This window comes from Rhinolophus sinicus, chromosome 1, assembly GCF_057876585.1.
Source record: "Rhinolophus sinicus isolate RSI-liver-muscle chromosome 1, RSI-T2T, whole genome shotgun sequence".
NCBI classification, from domain to species: domain Eukaryota; kingdom Metazoa; phylum Chordata; class Mammalia; order Chiroptera; family Rhinolophidae; genus Rhinolophus; species Rhinolophus sinicus.
The window spans coordinates 166,110,480-166,133,983 of NC_142501.1; positions in this window are offsets into that span (position 1 = coordinate 166,110,480).

Sequence of the window (23,504 nt, forward strand, 5' to 3'; positions counted from 1 at the left end):
GCCCAGCCATAATAATAATCATAGTGATGGACATTTCTTGGGTTATTAGAATGTATTCAACATTGCACAAAGCATAGTACGTAGGTTATCCTAACTAATCCTCTTACATTACAAACTAGAAACTACTGCACATCCCAAATTATGAAGAGGAAACAGATTCAGAAACTTGTCTAGTGGCATAGTATATTCACTCATTCATTCATTTACTCATTCTAATACTAGTATCCAGATGCCCTAGTTTCACATCTAGCAGAGGAAACACACTGTTTTTTCAAAGAAGCAGAGATATGTGCTTGTAAGGATTCCCCTTCCCCAAAACACCATCTTAAAAATGTTTTTTGCTGGCGGTCTTCAATCGGAACTTTTCGCCTATAAAAGTGAAACTAGAATATTTATACAATATAAAGAAGCCAAAGTAAAAAAAAAAGCAAATTGGTGATGGACTGCCCTTCAATTCTGTTTGATAATGCCACCTTGAAACAATTTATCACCCTAGTTCTCTGGCTTCCTATACTGAGTTGACTTGAAGATAACAGGTGTCTTCAACTTCACAGAGACATGCTAAGGGGAGTAGGGTGGAATTAAATTCCAAACTCCTAAACAAATTTTATGGTCCTGCTCCTAGTCTGGTAATCCCAGAAATGACCTTTTTGGGTGAATATCCCAGAGGATTTTTTTTCTTTTTGTGAGTCTCCAAACACGTTTGGGGAGTGCATAATGATTACTCTCCCTCTACCAGCTGGCTAGGCATTAATGCTTAAAAATGCTCCAGTAACTTTAACATGGAATCAGTGGTATTTTTAGTCAGAGCAGTTGCTGGAAATTTGGTCAGGTTTGCTTCTCAGGAATTTAGCTAGGAATTTTTTTTTATCTGTTTCGCCTCTCTTCCACATGACAATGTATCTTTTCTTTCATGATAGGGAACAGAGTAGTGTTCATAGAGTTGTACATTCCAGGGTATACCTTTTCAAATGAGCTGATTAGGGTGATTTCTAATTGAAATAAATAAACTATTTCATCAGGTTCTGGAAACAACAGCCTGCTTATACTCAGATTGTATTCATGCTGTGGGAGGAAAAGAAACACAGATTATTTGAAGTTTTACTGTTGCTGCCAGGGTAGGGGTAAGGGAGCAGCTTTGAGTAAGGAGACATCTTTCTTCAAATGCTATATCTCTGGGGCCTGGCCAGGTTGGGGGGGGATTCCTTTCTTCAAACATTGAATATTTTGCAGCTACCCTATGGTCTACCAGATGTTCCTTGGCTCCTCACGGCTGAGTCTGGCCACTGAAGAGCACAGTGTCTGCTGTTGTTGCTGCTCTTAGAGGTCTGGCTGGGAACTCTCTGCAGGATTAGAATGTGGTGCTAATGAGGCCTGGGCCACCAGTTTGATCCAGGTGTGAGCCAGTCACCTTCGCACAGAGAAAAGCTTTGTTCTTTAGCCTTGGTTTGCACCTAGCCCCTGCTGGTCATTCTACAAATGGGTCAGAAAGGGAACCAGGGGAGTGAGTGTATATTGATGAATGAGGGATTCATTTCACTATAGGAAAACAGAAGCATAGGATTTACTGCACTCAGGTTATAGCAACATCTTTATAGGTGTGGGCCAGTGGGTGGTAATGGTTTAGGAGATAGCCACTCCAAATCAAAACATGAAGTTACATAAAAATATCTGCTGTGGACTCAAACCCAAAGAGGTACAATTCTTATACCCTTGCTGTCCAGGAAGAAAATTAGGAATTGAATTGAACACATACCTATCAGGTACCTAATATGGCCAAACCCTTTTCAGACTGCTGAGCAGGTCACTCAGATAAATCTCTATCTTCAAAGAATTTAACTCTGCTATGAAGTAGAAATAAGTACACAGATCACTATAACACAGAAAGTGTGCGGTGAATTATGAAAGGAACAAACAAACTGCCACAGGAATTCCGGGAGGGAGAGATCACAATTACAGAATATACTATTGGTCTACCCAGTATTCATTCCTCATTATTTTTCTTCCTAACCGATCTTTGATTTTGTTCACTATCTGTCATTCCACACACCATCATGGGCTCCAGGGGAACTGACCTCATGCTTAGCTCAAAGGATTTAAGCTGGTTAGTGTAAACCAATCACAGAATCCCATTATTCTCTCCAGTGCTTAGTTTAGGAATGGTTGTGCAGCCAACTCTGGCTAATAATGATTGTGGAAGAGGCTCTCTGGGAAAAGTTTCCTTACCCTCTAGCAAGAGAGAGAATGGATCCCTTCTTTCCTTTGCATGTTGCCACAGCTAGATGTGGTGCCTTGTACTGCTGCAGTCATCTTAACATCAGGCTGAGGAAAAAGCCAACACATGGAGGAGCACTGAATAAGAGAAGTTCAACAGGTTTGAGTCAGGTTTTCTGTTACCTAAAGGTGAACTTTACACAAACTGCATTCACTTAGTGGGAGTGAAAAGTCGACACTCAGGATGAGCATTTAAGGAAGGATACATTTTAGTCATTGGAGCAAAGAAAGTAAAATAGTTTAGGTGATGGGTTAGTGATAGTGATGTGGGAATAATTTAGGTTAAAAAAAAAATCAAGAACAAAGACACAGAGATTTGCAAGTTTAAAGTATGTTCATCCAGAGTGGAATTGGATATTTTCATGCATGCTCCACTTCATTCTGTGAGGAATACAGACCATTTATAGGAGAGATATTGTTAAAAATAATTTTAAAAAGAAAAATAACCAGATGCATGGGAGATAAAAATATGCAAATTATAACAAAAGTTCAACATCTACACAAGAAGGTTGGGGAGAAGGGACACAGACACAAACAGGAAACTTCTAAAATCCTATACAGTCACTAGATTTGAATACGACTTTCGAATTTCTGGTGACTAAAATGAAAAGGAAAACTGGTTAATGATATAGTTCTACTTTCACATTTGGAGAAAACATGCCAGTACCTCAAGATAATTTGTTTATGAATATGTATTAGGTTGTTGCAAACATAATTGCGGTTTTGGACCGTGAATTTTAAATCATTATAACTAGGCTCAAACATAACTTTATTAATCAAAGTAGGAACCAGTACAATCAACATATTTTTGCCAATGAGAAATAAGTTTGTTTATTCCTCTAGAGTAAAAATCAGTGCTTCAGGATTCAATGAACTCTTGGAAAGCATTTTCTGCATCCTGCTGGTTATGGAAGCATTTTCCCTGCAAAAAGTTGTCGAGATGCTTGAAGAAGTGGTAGTCAGTTGGTGAGAGGTCAGGTGAAAATGGCTGATGAGGCAAAACTTTGTAGCCCAATTTGTTCAACTTTTGAAGTGTTGGTTGTACAACGTGCAGTCAGGCATTGTGGAGAATTGGGACTTTTTTGTTGACCAATGCAGGTTTCAGGCGTTGCAGTTTTCGGTGCATCTCATCGATTAGCTGAGCATACTTCTCAGATGTAATGTTTTCGCCAGGATTCAGAAAGCTGTAGTGGATCAGCTGTAGTGGCAGCAGACCACCGAACAGTGACCATGACCTTTTTTTGGTGGAAGTTTGGCTTTGGGAAGTGCTTTGGAGCTTCTTCTTGGTTGTCATCAGTTGTATAAAATCCACTTTTCATCGCAGGTTACAATTTGATCAAGAAGTGAACGGTTCGTTGTTGTTGCATAGAATAAGAAAAGACAACACTTCAAAACGACGATTTTTTTTAATGTGCAGTCAGCTCACGAGGCACCCACTTATCAAGTTTTTTCACCTTTCCAATTTGCTTCAAATGCTGAATGACCATAGAATGATCAATGATGAGTTCTTGGCAACTTGTCGTGTAGTTGTAAAAGTATCAGCTTTGATGATTGCTGCCAATTGGTCATTGTCAACTTCCCATGGCGGCCACTGCGCTCCTCGCCTGCAAGGCTCTCGTCTCCTTTGCCACACTCCTTGAACAACTACTGCACTGTATGTTCGTTAGCAGTTCCTGGGCCAAATACGTTGTTGATGTTGCGGGTTGTCTCCACTGCTTTACGACCCATTTTGAACTCGGATTAGAAAATCGCTCCAATTCGCTTTTTGTCTAACATCATTTCCATAGTTTAAAATAAATATAAAATAAAGAGCAAGTAATAAGTCATTAGCAAAAAATAAAATAAAATAAAGCAAGAAGTGCGCATTAAAATGATTATAATATAACCACATTTAAGAATGTATTCCAATTTCAAAGGGCAAATTTAAACAATGCAAAAAACGCAATTACTTTTTCACCAACCTAAATATTAAATGTTGACATAATATGTTTTAATGTCTTTTTATTTATCTTTGCTTTCTGTAGGGTATATAATGATGTCCCTTTTACATATTTGATACTGATAATTTTGACTTTCTTTTTTCTTGATCAATCTTGCTGAGATTGAACAATTCTATTTGTCTTTTATAGATTTATTTTCCAAAAGACTAATTTTTGGTCTGTTGATTTTCTCTATTGCAAATTTGTTTATTTAGTTAACTTCTGCTGTTATCTTTATTATTTCCATCCTTCTACTTCCTTCGTATATCATTTGCTGCTCTTTTAGCTTTTTTATATTTAAATAATTATGTTTCAGCTTTTCTACTAAGTATAAAGAAGGCTGTAAATTGTCCTCTATATACTGTTGTAGCTATAGCCTACAAGTTTAAATATATCTTCTACCAGTCCAAAACACTTTCTAATTTCCATTGCAATTCTTTTTGACTCATCAATTATATGTACCTGGTTTATTTTCCAAATATTTGGATTTTTTTAAAGTTATTGTTCTGTTAATACTTTCTACCTTAAGTCTATTGTGTTAAAAGAATATATTCTGAATGATTAAAATTCTTTGAAATGCATTGAAATCTACTTCATGGACAACCATATGACAAGAGTTTGGTAAAAATATCCCATGTAAGTTTGGAAAAGGACGTATAAAAGGCATTTGTTTGATATAATACTCTCATACCTATTAGTTCAGGTTTGTTAACCTTGTTGTCCAGTCTCCTATATCCCTACTGTTTTTTGCCTGCTTATTCTATCAATTAAAAGGAGGTGTACTCTAGCATCTCAATATAATTATGTAGTATATAATTATATGTAAATATATTATGACATACTACATATGATATATATTAAATATGATTATATTATATAACATTAATATTCATTACGATTTTTTACTGCAATTCTATTTCCTAGACTTCAACTGAAAGCAAACAGATAGAAAGATTAAGTTTATGTCATCATGCATTTTTCCTCTTAGACCCATGCATTTTTTCCTCTTAGACTTGTGCAGCCTCCCTTAAAATACAAATTTCAAGCAAATTTTTAGTGAGGCTACAGTTACCATCTCTAATAGAATAAGGTCTGTTGTGAACTCCAGCCTAGATATGAACCAAATATGATTTTGCAGGCAACAGTCAGAAAGCTTTGGGGTTTCTGAAGTGACTACTTCTGTTGCATAGAGATAAAAAAAAAAAATCATGGAGAAGATGCACGCATTTGGAAGGGCAGTAGAAAAGCATGACATAGCAGGGAGGAGCCATACTTTAGGCTTTCGGGTGTGAAAACACTCAAGGAATGGTTTGGGCTCTTGCAGTGATCTCTCTTCGCCTTTATCCTGCAACACAGCCTCTCTCTGACAAGGATTTGGGCTCTAGTACTATGCAGCTAAGTATATGGTCCAAGAGTCTGAACTCGGATGACTTTTAAAGTGTTGTGTTCTTTTTTTCTTTTTTTAAATAAACCGAAGAAACATAGCAGGTTCCCTTGCAATCAGCTTCAAGCAATAACATGGAATAACTCTCCATCAGGGGCCGGCACGGAGCCAAAACTTGCATGGAGGGGCAACCAATATAATAAAAATCACATTTTCAAGATTTCTTTTTCTTGCTACTCTGGGTCATATTTGATTAATGGATTGCATTTATTTTAAAGGTGTGATTGCACACATGTTACCTATACTGTGCTACTGTGCACTTGGCAGAGAGAAAGCTTGTTACGGATTCTGAACCACAGTGAGATGCTAACACATCATTAATATGCATAGGTGCAGATATAGCTGTCTGTTGTTTTATGTTATTTCATTTATATAGTGCTGGTACTTGACAGATATAAGAGACTCCATCCCCAGATAAAGAGATCCCTAAATAAAACTAGCAAGTTATTGCGGAAGTAATCAGAGTGAAGGAATTCAGGTTCTTGTGTCTCTCTCTATATAAGGCCAGTTCTTGAGTTTTATTTCAAATGTCTCTCCATGTGGACTAGCTTAACTTATTTCTTTCTTCCCTCGCAGACAGAAAATACACCTGTCTTTACTTTTCTTTTTCCTCCCTTAGTTCTGTTTAATCTGAAAATGCACTTTGCTGCTGTTTTGATCCTATCTGCCATAAAGGAAGTTCAAGGAAATAAAACCTCATGGGGTGTGGGACCAAGCCACTAGTACATTTCTGTGCATGCAGATGGACCATCCTAAGGGGGGATGGCCTATGATAAGACTCAGTGTGCCTAACCGATGAGAAGAAATGGACCCTGTGGAATCATATTTGAATATCCTGAAGTTATCATTTCAGTACCTTACTTCTAACCATCTCCAATAGGAAAAACTCAACTCTTTAGGACAGCACGCCCGGCATTCGAGACTCCCACCCATCTCTGTAGCTATAATCTTGTGTCTTCATTCTAGCCATATAAAGCTCCTTGCTGCTTTCCAAAGCACTGTATTGTTCTATGCTATTCCCTCCTCTCTGCCGTGTTACATTCTCCCCCCCCCCCCAGTATGGAATATACTTTTTCTCCTCTGTTGGGTGACTTCTTCCCAAAGATTTGCTCTTCTGTGAAATCTTTCATGAATCCCCACGTAGAGTTGCCGTCTCTCTTTTTCATGTTTCTTAATACCTTGATATGCAATCTATTACAACATCACTTACATCATACAATGAATTCTTTATATCTCTCTAATCCTACTAGCTGTGGTTGCCTGCAAGGGAAGGAATATGTTTATTGTCACTGTATCTTCAGCTCCTAGCACAGAGCCTGGAAATGATAGGTCCTAAATAAATATGTATTGTGTGTGTACTCTAGGAATTTGGAAGATATTTGAGGTAGGATGAGAGAAGCCATGGAAGCAGAACACCTCAGAAATATTGGATTGTGTATCTGAGAGTGTGAGAGAATCCATTTGATTAGCGGAATCCTTAAATATCACGATCAAGTCACTGAATTGAAACCGGTTGCTGTCAGTTTCCCACTCTCCCTATGGCTAGTGGGAATGGCTATTCTAGGAATGATTGCAGCAATTCTGTGGCTTAGATAAGGGGTCTTAAGCTGGGGTCCCTGCACAGGGATTGTACAGCTGAAGACTCACTCGCTACGCTGAGTTCTAAAATATGTTTGTTTTGCCTATCCTATGTTTTTTTAAAAAAGTTTTTTTTAAAAAAACCTGGAAACTTCACATAAATATCTGAATTTCTATCTTCTCTTTGAGCAAAAAGGACTAGTAGTCCCACATTCTCGCATGGCAAAAATCAGGTGAACATACACTGTTCTTGTGCCTTAGACCCAACACTCTCATCTCACCTGTCTATTCCACTATGTCAAATACCACATGCCCACTGAAATTGCGTGAAGATTTAATCTGTGAATTTGTGAGCATTTTTGAAAGGAACATGTCCTTAGTTTTCATCACAATTTTGAATAGGGGTCTGAACCTACATAGGCTAAGCTAACTCATTTGACCAAAAAAACACACAAAAGAGAGAATGCTTTTGAGTTGAGAGAAGACTACTAACATAAAACAAAGATCAAAAATCATAACTCTACTGGATTCCATCACAGACTCAATGGTTGGATGGGAAATTTAGTGGGTTTTGAGAGGTTGATACAGTTTTGTTATCTTCATATGATTGATTTAGCTGAAAACACACACACATACACACATACACCCTGAAAATATACCTGCTGAAGAGAAAAAGCATAGCAAATACTGCAAATGCCACTCCAGTGATTTTAAATATTAAATATTCTCAGTGAATACCTTAATGAGTAGAGATGATTAAGATTAGAATGATCCATAGAATACAGAAATCAAGTCCATTGTACATAATTACCCAATTATAATTGAATCTGAAATTTCCATTTTCCTCAGTTTGATCTTGGTTTCAGATAGTGGTGAACTCTTGCTATTAATTGAGTACAATTTCATTTTACTACTCTTTTTACTTTTATTATTATTAAGGACAGCATTTTAAATATGAGACTGGAAGTAGCTTACTGTACTTTGTCATTGCTTTTCAGCTTAATAAAGAATCCCTTTTTACTCCTCATCTCTGAACATATTTAAGAAGAAGTGTAATAAATTATTAATTTGGGATCTGGGTGATCTGCACAATTTTGATTTAAGTACATAATTCAGGGAGGACAAATTTTATTTTTTCCAGCAGCCCCACTTCCTAGAAATTTTGGTAAATGAATTAAAACATAGTGCTGATTAAGCTGGACATTTGGAAGGAACCGAATTTTCCTCTCCACCTACAGGTAGACACATCTTAAGTAATAGATATGAAAAGTAAATTCTAGTTGGATATAGTCCCATTCATTTACTTCAGCTTTTACTTCCCTTGCATTGAGGTCAAATTCATAAAATCCTCTTTGAACCCAAGGTCCCTAAGTTTAGTGCCTATGCTTTCTGCTATGAAGTTTATTGTTTCAGGTCTTATATTTAGGTCTTTCATCCATTTTGAGTTAATTTTGGTGCATGGTGACAGACAGCAGTCTAGTTTCATTCTTTTGCATGTGGCTTTCTATTTCTCCCAGCACCATTTATTGAAAAGGTTGTGTTTTCTCCATTGTATGTTTTTGGCTTCGTCAAAAATTATCTGTCCATATTTATGTAGGTTTATTTCTGGGTTTTCAATTCTATTCCGTTGGTTGATCTGTGTGTTTGTTTTACTGCCAATACCATGCTGTTTTGATTATTGTTGCCCTGTAGTACAAGCTGAAGTCAGGGAGTGTGATACCTCCAGCATTGTTCTTTCTTCTTAGGATTGCTTTGGCTATTCGGGGTCTTTTGTGATTCCATACAAATCTGATCACTTTTTGTTCTATTTTTTTTAATGCCATTGGGATTTTGATGAGGATTGCATTAAATCTGTATATTGCTTTGGGTAATATAGCCATTTTAACTATGTTAAATCTTCCAATCCATGAACATGGAATGTCTTCCATTTCTGTGCGTCTTCTTCAATTTCTTTAAAAAACATCTTATAGTTTTCCGTGTATAGGTCCTTCACATCTTTTGTTAAGTTTATTCCTAGGTATTTTATTCTTTTTGTTGCAATTGCAAAAGGAATTGTTCTTTTTTTTCTTTTTCTAAAATTTCATTGTTAGCATATAGAAATGCAATGGATTTTTGTACACTGATTTTGTAGCAAGCAACTTTACTGTACTTGTTTATTGTTTCTAATAGCTTTTTGGTGGAGTCTTTAGGGTTTTCTATACAAAAAAATCATGTCATCTGCAAGTGACAATTTAACTTCTTCATTCCCAATTTGGGTGCCTTTTATTTCTTTCTCTTGCTTGATTGCTCTGGCTAGGACTTCCAATACTATGCTGAATAGCAGTGGTGATAGGGGACCCTATCTTCCTGAACATAGAGCAAAGGGCTTCAGTTTTTCACCATTAATTATGAAATTAGCTGAGGGTTTGTCATATATGGCCTTTATTATGTTAAGATATTTTCCTTCTACACCCATTTTATTAGGTGTGTTAATCATAAATGGATGTTGTATCTTGTCAAATGCTTTTTCTGCATCTATTGATATAATCATATGATTTTTATCTTTTATTTCATTTATGTGACGTATCACATTGATTGATTTGCATATGTTGAACCATCCTTGTGCCCCTGCGATGAACCCCACTTGATTGTGTTGTATAATCGTTTTAATGCATTGTTGCATTCGATTTGCTAGAATTTTGTTTAGGATTTTTGCACCTGTATTCTTCAGAGATATTAATCTGTAATTTTCTTTTTTTATGTTATCCTTACCAGATTTTGGTACCGGGTTAATGTTGGTCTCATAAAATGTGTTAGGGAGTACTGTCTCTTTTTAAATTTTCTGGAAGCGTTTGAGGAGGACAAGTGTTAGATCGTCTTTGAATGTTTGGTAGAATTCACTAGTGAAGCCATCTGGTCCTGGACTTCTACTAAAAAGCTTCTGCACAGCTAAAGAAGCCATCAACAAAACAAAGGGGTAACCAACAAAATGGACGAAGATATTTGCAAGCAATGCCTCCGATAAGGGGCAAATATCCAAAATATATAAGGAACTCATATAACTCAACAACAAAAAAAAACAAACAATCCAATTAAAACATGGGCAGACGACATGAACAGAAACTTCTCCCAACAGACATACAAACGGCCAATAGATATATAATAAATGCTCAACTTCACTAGCTATTAGAGAAGTGCAAATCAAAACCACAATAAAATATCACCTCCCACCTGTTAGAATGGCTATCATCAGTAAGACAAATAATCACAAGTGTTGGAGAGGCTGTGGAAAAGAAGGAACCCTCATACACTGTTGGTGGGAATGTAAATTTGTACAGACACTATGTAAAACAGTATGGAGGTTCCTCAAAAAATTAAGAATAGAATTACCATATGACCCAGCAATCCCTCTCCTGGGTATCTACACAAAAAATGTGAAAACATCTACCTGTAAAGATATGTGTACTCTGATGTTCATTGAAGCCTTATTTATGGTGGCCAAGACATGGAAACAACAAAAGTGTCCTTCAATAGATGTTTGGATAAAGAAGATGTGGTATATATACACAATGGAATACTACTCTGCCATAAGAAAAGATAAAATACTGCCATTTGCAACAACATGGATGGATCTTGAGATTATTATGCTAAGTGAAGTAAGTCAGACAAAAAAAGTTGAGAAACATATGACTTCATTCATATGTGGCATGTAAAACTGAAGGCAACAAAGGACCAAGACAAGCAAATAAAGAAGCAAAAACTCATAGACACAGACAACAGTTTAGTGGTTACCAGAGGGTAAGGGGGGAGAGAAGTGGTAGATTAGGGTAAAGGGGGTCAAATATATCATGATGGAAGAACTGACTGTAGGTGATGAACGTATAACGCAATATATAGATGATGTATTACAGAATTGTACACCTGAAACCTATGTAGTTTTGGTGATCATTATTAGCCCAATAAATTTTAATAGAAAGGAAGGAAGGAAGGAAGGAAGGAAGGAAGGAAGGAAGGAAGGAAGGAAGGAAGGAAAGAAGGGGAAGAAAGGAAGAAAGGTAAATTCTATTTGAAAGAAAGTATAATTCAACACCGTTTGCAGTAACTTGTCTCATTATTATAAAACCTTTACTGCACAAAATTATTTTTTATGTTAAGGCAGGAATTATTTATGCCAAAGGTAAAGCTCATTTTCTTATCTATTTATAAATGACACGTGTGTTCTTGTCATTATGTCATTTGCATTAGTTGAAAAAAAGTAAGAATGTAGCTAGAAATTTCTTAAGTTTAAAAAAAAAATTTCTAGAGCAACTGAGTTAAAAGTTTTAAGAAATCTTAAGAATAAAATGAAAGGTATCAACTAGTTGCTTTACTGGAAATATTTCACCTGATTTCAAACCTTCAGAGCAAATCAAAAAATCAAAAGATATTTATTGCTGCTTTGAAGTTCCATAAAATAACAGCATGACTTAAACATGATATTGATTCAGTTTTCTTGGAGATATATAATTAAGTTTTATAGTGAATTTGGTAATGGAAGTTGTCAAGTGACACTGAAGCAGTCTATTAATTCCTATTAAGTTTACTATGCTTATCTCAGAAGATGGGGCTCTTGTTATATGCTTTATAATACATATTCCTTGGGTATTTGTGTAGAAATTATTATTCTATGTGAAAAAGTTGCTACTTATCTAACACTCTTCCCAATGAAATTGCTACTAAATTGAGGCATATTCTGCCACCAAAATCCATAACAGCTCTTTCCCCTTATTAAGTAAAAAAGGCTAATGGTTTGCAGTGGGCAGACATGGGCTCTGCAATTCTGTGGTTGTACACTCGGACCGTGCCCTTCAGAGGCCACATCATGAAACACCGGAGAATCTGTTGCAATATCTGATCTTGATTCATGTAAGCCACTTAATATAGCTCATCAAATCTAAGACTTCATCAATTATAAGTCACACTAATATTTTATATTCCATTGAGCAATGAAAAATGCTGCCAATTAAACTAAGACCCAACGTTGATTATAAGACATTTCTAATTTCAATCAGAAGTGTTAAAATGTGAAGAGAAAATGTCTTAGAATGATGAGACATGGTATTACAGTATTCTTTGAGCTCTCCACTCCAGAGGCCTTTCATTTCCCCATCTGGATCATGCAGTTCTGGAAAATGGTAATATGGCCATGTCTTTGAGGATAACTGATGATGCAAAGTGACCTTTGTTAATGTAGAAAAAAATAACCTATCAGTTACTAAAAGATAAATTTTTCATTCTCAATATTCTCTAGAAAGGTGTTAACTAAAGTTAGGTCTGTTATAGGATGTTCTGAACAGTAGACATTTTCTTCATCTTTGATTGGTTTAGACCTTTGTTGGTCAGATCTGTTTTCGAGAGTTCGTATATGCCTCAGAGCCCTTTGACACTTGCATTTAACTATAGCCACATGGTTGTACAAGAAGCCGTGCTATGTAGGCATGTTGCATCTCTAAATATGAGAAATAATGATCCTAAAATTGTTGCACACACACACACACACACACACACACACACACACACAGAACTCTATAGCTAATATCTATTTAGGAAGCCTTAGTTATGTGTCAGGCATTTTTTATAGACATTTAATCTTAATCTTATAATATTTTCAACAACCTATGAGATAGATACTAATATATCTATTTTACAAATAAAACTGAGGCTTACTGAGATTGTTACTTGCTCATGCTGTGCAATTAGAAACTAATGAAACTAAGATTCTGCATAGCCCTAAACCAGTGTTTTTTAAACCACTGGAAGTCTTTCCCAGACACATCACGTTCATTTATCGTATTTATTTTATTACACTGTTTTATTTAGTTAGTTGTATGCAAACTTGTTCCAAAAAAGCCTTCTTGCAGTATATCCCCCCAGAAATAAACACATATACCTTACATCGAATTATATAGAGATGGAACAGAAGAAGAAAGAGACAAGAAGAGGTGGAGATGAGTGTTTCTATGCTGATCTATGCGTTTCTATGTGGTTTTTAACAACAAACTAGAATCCAGGAGTTTTAGGTTTAATTTTTTCTGTTCCTGTTTTTTATTTTGGTTAATTAAGTTCTTAAGATGCTTTCAGCATATCCTGAAATGAATGATTCCTTGTAACAGTTTAGATAAGCAGGTGTTCTTCTTGACTCTCTTTGTTCTTTTCCTCTTTTGAATTAAATAAATGGTTTTATTTGGAAGGAAGTAGGATGCCTGATTAGACCTACTACTATTGATCCTTTAGTATTTTCTTGTCTTTATTTTACACAGTGGGCAATCAGAGATGTGGGAATCTTCCCAAAGTCCAGAGGATAGTATTGGATGTGTGGAAAATGAGTGCTACTAAATAATATAGTTTCTGAAATGTCAAGATACAGAATGTGGATATTCCAGTCCCCAAAAGTTAATGACAATATGCTCATCCTTTTAATGGAAACATTACTAGGAGGCTCCTGGCTGCATAATCCATCATACTGCAGAAGACTTGCTGACTTATGCTTTGTGACGGGCCAGTGAGAAAAATATACAAACTCATACACCAATGTTGCAAATCAATTCTGCGGCAAAGTGGAAATAACTCTTGTACCAATAAGCAGTAAGACCTACGGGGGAAAAATTCTTTTCTGAATTTCCAGTTTGCAGATAGAAAGAGACGCTATCAATCATGCTGGAGAGCTTCCATTTCAGGGGCGTTGTTCTTAAAGACAAACCAGATGAAATCAGACAAGACCAGAATATGCAAAGGCCTTCGGATTTTTCCAGTCTTGGTGCAGGAAGGAAGCAAGGAGAAGCAAAGCATTCTCTCTTTTTCTTCTACATGTGAAACTTGGAGTCCAAAAAAGGAATGTGCATAGGCTCAGTTTATTGTCAAAATGACTAATTAATCACTTCACAAATGGCTATTAATCATACATTAATGAGATATTCTCTTTGCTCTGGCAAATACAGGTTCTGTGGAGATCCTTTCTCCTTGGTACCCGGAGCAAGCTAAAAGCATGCAGAACTCAATTAATCTTGGAGCAGCATGGGGTGTTTGAAACTGCTCACAGTTTGAAAAGAAGCAAATAGCAAAGACATTTAAACTGTCCATATTTCACTGTGTAAATTCAGAAGCACTTAATCATCCCCTGCACTTTCTTTTGTTCCCTTTCTCCCTCTGTCATGTTATAACTGTGTTTCAAACCTCCTCCATTTCTTACCTCAAACTTGTACACTGACCCACAGACCAAAGAGCGAGGCTTCTAATAAATTGATTCTCAGTCCTCTGGGATAAATAGACAATGAATTGACACAATGTGACTATAGATATGATATTCCAGCGAAAGCAATGCCTATATCTGGTTGCATAAGTTATGAGTTGAATGCCATTGCTTACTAAGCAACATTTAGGTTAGATTTACCTTCCTAGTTCCAGATTTCCAGGTTAACGTAGGGAGGAAAAGCTATGAAGTTCGACTCAGTTAAATTGGCTACAAACAAAGGCCTTCATTTTTCATAATTGAATGCTTTAATTCATTCAGCAGACATTTATTAAGTACTTACCCTGTCCGAAGCACTAAAGGTACAAATATGAATTAGTCATACTTCCCCTTACAGAGCTCACACATAGTGATAGAAATGAACGATTGTTTGCCTAGGGGAGTAAAGGAAGCAGGAAGAGCCAGTGTGAGGCATACAAGCACAAAAGAGCATGATGTGTTAGGGGCCGGTAAGTGATAAAGGCTAGGTCCTGACTGCCTAGGGGAGGAGGCTGAGTATGTAGAGACTGATGTCGGACAGGAGATTGAGGTCAGATTGTGAAGGGTGTTGTATACCTTTCTATATTCAGTGGGGAACAACCAGAAGTTTTTGCTCAAGAAATTGACATGATTTGTGTCAGGACTTTGAGGCTCAGGACACAACTGAAAAAGACATGTGGGTCCTGGAATGGGTCTGAGCAGATTGAGCATGTGGAAGGAACATGAAAAACTGCATCCAGGAAGGCTGATTGCAGCAAATTTATTTCATTAATGGCTTCAATTTATTTCAAGCACGGCCCCATTCTTCACCCCTCTCTGGACCCACACCCTATTCACCATGACATTTTGGTGTCCTCCCTCTGTGGGCAGGTCTCCTTCCTGCTGGGTTTGGCCACATGATTTATTGACACATTGTCACTTCTGGATGCTTCTACAATAAAGTCTCAACCCCAGTCACCTCCTTCCTTTTGTACACTCAGGCTGTTTTGGGATATCAAAGTATGGTCAGCTGTCCAAGCTTCAGTGGGCTCCAGAGGGAACGGAAGACACTATGGGCCATCAGTAATGAAGGATGCAGAGAGAAAATAGATACTTCAATTCCAATTCTCCATCAGCAATGACTGTCACTCGTATTGCTGTTTAATAGTCTAAGAGCAAACATATTTTGCTACCACAAAAAAAAAGTGACTTTTGTCTTAAGATCACTTAGTCTCAAGAATACTGAAATTTATATTTTATTCATTCCAAAATAAAAACCAAATAACAGTTTGCCTCCTTTCCAGGCCTGGGTTACATTTGTAAATTCTCTCACTTTAATTGAAAAAATTTCCTTAGAACTAAATGGGAAAAGTGTAAGCAATTAAAAATAATTTCTCTGATTCTTAAAAAAATGTCCTGCTTAGATATAGAAGCATGTTGGATTGGGAATATGGGTTCATCTTGTAGCCTTTCCTTTGTTTTTCCTCCCTCCCTTTTAATTTTAAATGGATATTTGGGCTGTTTCCATTTGTGGCTCCTATGGGCATTTTGAACAAGTCTTTGTGTGAACATATGTTTTCATTTCACTGGGTAAATGCTGAAGAATAGAATTGCTGGGTTATATGGTAAGTGTATGTCGAACTTTATGAGAAATTGTTTTCCAAAGTGACTGTACAGTTTTACATTCCTATCAGCAGTGAATGAGAATTTCAGTTGCTCCACATCCTCACCAACATTTGGTTTATTAATCTGTTTAATGTTAGACATTTTAGTTGTGTATTGATATGTCACTGATTTTAATTTGAATTTCCCTAATGACTAATGATGTCAAATATATTTTCATGCACTTATTTGTAATTTACATATCTTCTCAGTGAAATGTCTGTTCAAATCTTTTGACCATTTTTTTGTTTTTTTAAACCTTTTTTTATTATTAGTTTCATGTGTACAAAACAACATAATGATTAGACATTTACATCCCTCACAAAGTGATAACCCCGCCAAGTCTACTACCCCTCTGACACCGTACATAACTATTACAATAGCAATGACTATATTCCCTATTCTGTACTTTATATCCTGTGACTATATAAATATTTTTAATTACATTTGACATTCAGTATTATTTTATATTAGTTTCAGGTGTACAGAGCAGTGGTTAGGCATTTATATAATTTGTGAAGTGATCCCCCAATAAGTCTAGTACCCATCTGACACCACACGTAGTTTTTACATTATTAACTATATTCTCCATGTTGTATTTCAAATCTCCATGACTATTTTGTGACTACCAATTTAAACTTCCTATTCCCTTCATCTTTCTTACCCAGACTCCCAACCCCCCTTCCCCGCTGGCAACCATCAGTTTGTTCTCTGTATGTATGAGTCTGTTTCTGCTTTGTTAGTTTATTTTGTACTTTAGATTCCACATATAAGTGAGATCATATGTTATTTGTCTTTCTCAGTCTGACTTACTTCACTTAGCATAATATCCTCTAGGTCCATCCATGTTGTCGCAACATGGTAAGATTTTATTTTTATGGCTGAGTAATATTCCATTGTATATATGTACCATAATTTCTTTATCTAATTGTCTATTGATGGGTACTTAGGTTGCTTCCATATCTTGGCTAATGTACATAGTGCTGCAGCGAATATAGGGGTGCATATGTCTTTTTGAATTAGTGTTTGGCTTTCTTTAGATAAATACCCAGAAGTGGGTTGTTTGTTTTCTTATTGTTTAGTTTTATGAGTTGTTTGTATATTTTGAAAACAAGTTCCGTATCAAATATGTGTTTTGTTAATATTTTCTCCTAGTCTGTGGCTATTTTTTTTATTCTATTAATAGTGTCTTTGCAAAGCAGAAATTTTTTATTTGAATAAAGTCAAATTTTTTCTTTCATTGATTGTGCCTTTAATATTGTATCTGAAAAGTTCTTCACCAAACCCTAGGTTTTTTCCTATGCTATTTTCTAGAAGTTTTGTAGTTTTGTATTTTACCTTTAGTCCTCTGATCCATTTTTAGTTGATTTTTGTGAGAAGTGTGAGGTCTGGGTCTAGATTCATTATATTGCATACAGACAGGCATTCAATTGTTTTATCACAATTTGTTGAAAAACCTATCCTACCTTCATTGAACTGACTTTGCTCCTTTGTCAAAGATCAATTGACTATATTTATGTGGGTGTCCTTCTGGGATATTTATTCTGTTTTATTGATCTTTATGTCTTATTTCCCCCAATACTATTCTGTCCTGATTACTGTAGCTTTAGAGTAAGTCTTGAAGTTTGGTAATGTCAGTACTGCAACTTTTTCTTCCTCTTCAGTATTGTGTTGACTATTCTGGGTCTTTGGCTTACCATGTATACAGTTTAGAATCATTTTATCAATATCCATAAAATAACTTGAAATTTTGATTGTGATTTGTTTGACTTTGTAGATCAAGTGAGAAAAAAACTAGCATTTTGACAATATTGGGTTTCCAATCCATTTATTAAGCTCTCTTTTAATTTCTTTCATTAGAGTTTTATAGTTTTTCACATATAGAGCCTTTACACATTTTATTAGATTTAGCCCTAAGTATTCCATGTTTTGTTAGATTTATACTACCTTAAATTAAACCAGAGCTGAGTTGATACACAATGTATTCCTGTCAATGAAATAAAGGGAAAGGCTGTGTCAAAGAATGTGTTGACTTAAGTAGAACATGGGCCTTTCCTTGATGCTTAAAACTGAGGGCATGATGTGTCATAAGGGTTGAAGAGTTGGAGGCAAAGAAGGAAACTATTAGGTTGGTGCAAAAGTAATTGCGGTTTAAAAGGTTAAAAATAATTACAAAAACCACAGTTACTTTTGCACCAACCTAATATATAAGAATGAACACAATTCTGTCATTTTATGTCCAAAATTAACTTATAGCTAGCCTTATCAGAGAACTAGCGTCATATCATGTAAGGTCATAATAAAGCGGTAGGGACTTATGTGCCTGATTAAAGTATACTTGGGCTATTTTAAGTGATCACCAGCTGGGGTGATCACTTACAGAATGGAATAATTGTTCCCCAATCTCTGCAGATCACATCATCTCCCGTTTATGCCACTTGAATACATTTTTTAAAATATAACCTTTTAATCATCAAACTTCTAAGCTGCTTAGGAATCATCATATACTTTGAACACCGTCCTTTCTTTCTTTATAATTTCTAACATCTTTCTACTTCCAAGAAAATGTTCTGGGCCCATTGGAAAAGTAAAACGTTTCTTTTGACCCCACTTCTTCCACAATTTTCTATTCTACCATCCCTTTGAAATAAACATATTTCCTTCTCCACATACATATATACTTAATGAAAATTTATTTCACTATCTAGGTCTTTGGCTGCCACTATTATCACATATTATCAAATCTTAAAGATCAGGTCAGCAGAGAAATACACGGAAAGAGGCATTGAATACATCCTTTAGATGCAATAATGATTGCCTATGGAGGAACTAGGCCAACAGGCTTAATGCCAACAAAGTCATGCCAATGTCAGCATAACAACATCAACTCCAACACAACACTATTGAAATGAGCATTTTAGTATTAGAGTAGTATCATTGGCACTAGCAGGAAATGGACATAATATAGGCTATTAGACCTTTTGCTGGCTCAGAGTCACTCATAATTTGCCTTCTGGGGGAGGGTCAGGACATGTGGCAAAATCTGTAAGTGGGAGACAAATGGGCACTTCAACACTATTTGATGGCATTGTATTCTATACCATTTCTTGCTGTTGGGTATTTTAAAATGGACTTATTTTCAATTTAATGAAATAATATGGGAAAATGTGTAATGGAAAAAGTGAATTTTTTATTATTTTAATCCACATGTGCTTTCTAGATTTGGAGACCTGAGAAAGTTTTCACACGAGGAGTATAATTCCACGCATTGCGACCAGCAGGTTAACTCCTTTCCATGTGCGTAGTGAGATGTCAGCCTTGGCCTGATTCCCAGACTTTACAGACTTTCTTTCCACAGACCATGAGGACACTTGACCTTCATTTGCAAACTCAGCCCTCTCTCAAACTTTAGATTAAATCCTAAAAGTTTTCAGATTTCTAAGAAAATGGGATAGACATAGAGGAGTTGGAACTTATGCAAGACAAGAAACAAAGCATCAGCCTAGCTGTAGAGATTACAACATTTTTCTGTCAGCAAAGGTCATGTTAGTGGAGAGCTGTGAGCCTTTGGGCAGGTACATGCTCCACTAGGAGTATCTCCCTCATGTATTCATTTTCATCCCTTAGGCTCCTGGCTTTTGAAAGTAATTGCCATTTTTCTCAAGACCTCGATTTTTATCTCTCTATCCAAGGTTGTTGCCTGAGAGAGTTCTCCCAGCAACCTACTTGTTCTGATTTAGGAATAGTTTCAGGTCATGGATAGTATCACCAAGCATCACTTGACTCTTCAAGGACAATGACACTCTTGTTTAAAAAACATCATTAAAAATATTTTGGTCCTGAACTACCATCTATTACTGTATCCTGTAAACTGTGACATATTTTTTCTCCACATATCTGAATCATCTCCATTCCATTTTTATTTATGTTCCACATTATCTTAGTGAGCTTTCTGTGTTTCTATCACTGTATTAGGCACTAGAGATTTAAAGGTGAGCAAAAAAGACATGACCTTCATGACCAGTTAGGATGTAGAAAAATGCAAAAGACCTTCACTCTCACGATAACAAGAAACCCACAGACAGAGGTAAGGACCGAGTTTTTCTATGGGTCTGGCAAGGAGAAGTGGACATAGGGAGCCCTGATGAACTGAATTCCAGGAGGAAATGAGGCTTTCACAAGTGAGCAGAAAACCATGGCAGCTTCTATACCAGGAGTAGTTACTGGTATGGGGGTGAAAGGAAGAACCAGCCTGACACAGGTAGACAGACTCTGCAGGGATAATGAGAAATCAGCTGAGCCCCAGATGAAAAGGTGGGCCTGGGGGACAGATTGGAATCTGAAAAAGTCACAGATACAAAAACATAAATTACTTGACCTGAAAATTTTCTCCCCACCACAAATTTTGCCAAGATAGCAGCAGTGAATAAAGATTTAGAAAAATGGAGAGAAATGGAAGACTTCTGCACATTCTTGGGGTCTGAATTCTAGGACTTGCTTACGTTGAATTGAAGGAGAACCAAAAGTATCTTAAACCAAAGCCCAATTTCATCAAAGCTAAAATATTGACAAGATCAAAAAGTTAATTTTGACATAGGAAGTTGGAATTTGGGCTAATCATAGATGAACTCAATTTAATAAAAGCTAAAATCTAGTCCCAGATCAACCTGATTCTATAGAGAAAGTGGCTTACAATCTCTGGAAAACAAGCAAAATAAAAGAAAAAAAATTGTCTCAGTTTTTACTCTACTATGTTCTAAAAATTACAAGCTATGTGAAAAGGCACGAAAATGTGACCATTATCAAAAGCAAATATGGTCAACAGAATAACACCTGTAAATGACCCAGTTATTTGAATTACCAGAGAAGACCTTAAAACAACTATTACAAAAATGATAAAGGGATTACAGAAAAAAAGGAGATGTAATATTAAGGACATGAGATTTAAAAAAACAAAAACAAATGGAAACTCTCAAAAAGAAATAAATGGAAGTGCTAGAAATGAAAAATAGAATATCTAAAACCAACATTTTATTGGATGGAATTTACATTAAGTTGGACAGAAAAGAAGATCATCAATGAGTGAACCTTAGGATATATCAGTTTAAAAAGTGTCTAACTAAAACAGAAAAATATTGAAAACAAACATAGCAAACAAATCTTAAGGGATAATATATGCAGTCTACGAAGTCCCAGAAAGAGGGGAAATCGAAAATGGGGGGAAAATTACTTGCAGAAATAATGGCTGCAAAATTTTCCAAATATGATGAAAAGTAATAATATGCAGACTGAATACACAACTAACCTCAAGTTCATGACCAAATTATTGAAAAATAAAAATAAAACTTTAAAAGCACTTGTAGAAGAAAGACACATTATATAGAAATAGAAATATCATGTTCACAGATTGAAAGATTAATGGTTGTTAAGATGTCAATTTTCCACAGCTTGAGCTATAGGCTTAACTCAATTTCAGTCAAAAACCAAACAGGTCTTTTTGAAAGAGTTGGCAAGTTAAACTTGAAACTTGGAAATACAAAAGATCTAGAATAGCCAAAATAATCTTGAAAGAAAAGAACAGATTTGGAAAATTTGTAGAGTCTAATTTTAGGAATTACTATAAAGTCATGAAGACAGCGTGGCAATGGTGTGAGGATAGACAAATATATATTAATTGACTAGAATAAAGTTGTCAAAAAGACTTCTATACTTGTATGGCTAATTAATGTTCAACAAAGTCATTAAGAAATTTAATGGCAAAAGGAAAAGTACTTCAATAAATTGTTCTGGAAAATCTGGATAACTGGTGGAAAAAAATAAATCATGATCTCACACCATATGCAAACTTAATTTGAGATGAACCATAGAGTTGAACAAAAAAGTTAAAATTCTATAGCTCCTAGAAGAACACAGGGAATATTTTCATAACCTTGAGTTAGACAAAGATGTCTTAGCACACAAAAGACACTGACCATAAAAGAAAATAAAAGATAAATTAGACTTAATCATAATTAAAATCATTTACTTATCAAAAATACTCTTAGAAAATAAATAGACATCTGGAAGAAAATATTTGCAATACGTATATTGACATAGGGCTTGTGTCTGGAGAGTATGAAGATCTTCTGCAACTCAGTAATAAAAAGAACAAAGAACCTAGTAAAAAAAAGAAAGAAAAGATTTGAATATATACTTTATAAACGAAGATACAAAAATGGACAATAAGCACATCAAACTTTATTTAAGATCACAAGTCACAGGAAAAGGCAAATGAAAACTATGATGAGAGGCAAATTCACACCCACTAAAATGGCTCACGTTAAAAAACTGACAACAGCAAATACCGCGGAGAAGAACTTATCATACGTTGCTAGGGACAATATAAAACAGTACACACACTTTTGGAAACAATGTAAGAGTTTCTTGTAATGTTAAATACCTACGTCTACCCTATAACCTAGCAAGTCCATTCCTAAGTATTTACCCATTAGAAATAAAAATGTATACCCACTAAAAGACTTGCATAAGTGTTTATAGCAGCTTTAGTCATAACAATAATGAACTTGAAACAAATTAAATGTACATACAAATTGTGATAGATTCATACAATGGATTCAGCAATAAAAAGAACAAACTACTGCTATAACATCAATGAATTTCACCGACATATGTTGAATGAAAAAAGTCAGACTATTGAAGAATACATAACATATAATTCCATTTATCTGAATTTAAAGAACAGCCAAAGTTAACCTATGGTGACAGAAATTTGAATGAAGGTTGACTCTGAGGGCTGAAGGTTTGATTGACAAGAGGTATCGGAAAGCTTTCTGGGTGATAGAAATGTTCTATATCTGTGTCTCAAACTGTACACCTATGAAGCTGTGTGTTTTCTGTACTTTAATTATCCCTCAATGTAAAAAAGACTTAGTCTCTACCCACATGGAGTTTCATATTAGCATGGAAGACAAAACATCATCAAATAATCACATAAATACAGAGTTACAAACCATGATGATTATTAGGAAAGAACCAAACAAGGTATTAAGGATTAAAGGGAAACTAATCTAATCTGGGGAATCAAGGAAGGTTTATCAGAGGGAATCGTTTTTGAATGGAGAGCTGCAGGCTGAATAAATGATAACTAGGCAAGTGTATAGATGGAAGGCAGAAACAGTATTCCACACAGAAGGGAACAACCAGCTGTGCAAAGGACCCGAGAAAGGAAGGCATATTGTACCTTTGGAAAGAGAGTTGTTTGACTGGAAGGCAGACTGAGAAGGGTAAAAGATGGTAAGAAATGTGGCCGATATGGCTAAGTGTGCTTTTAAGGTCATGTTGA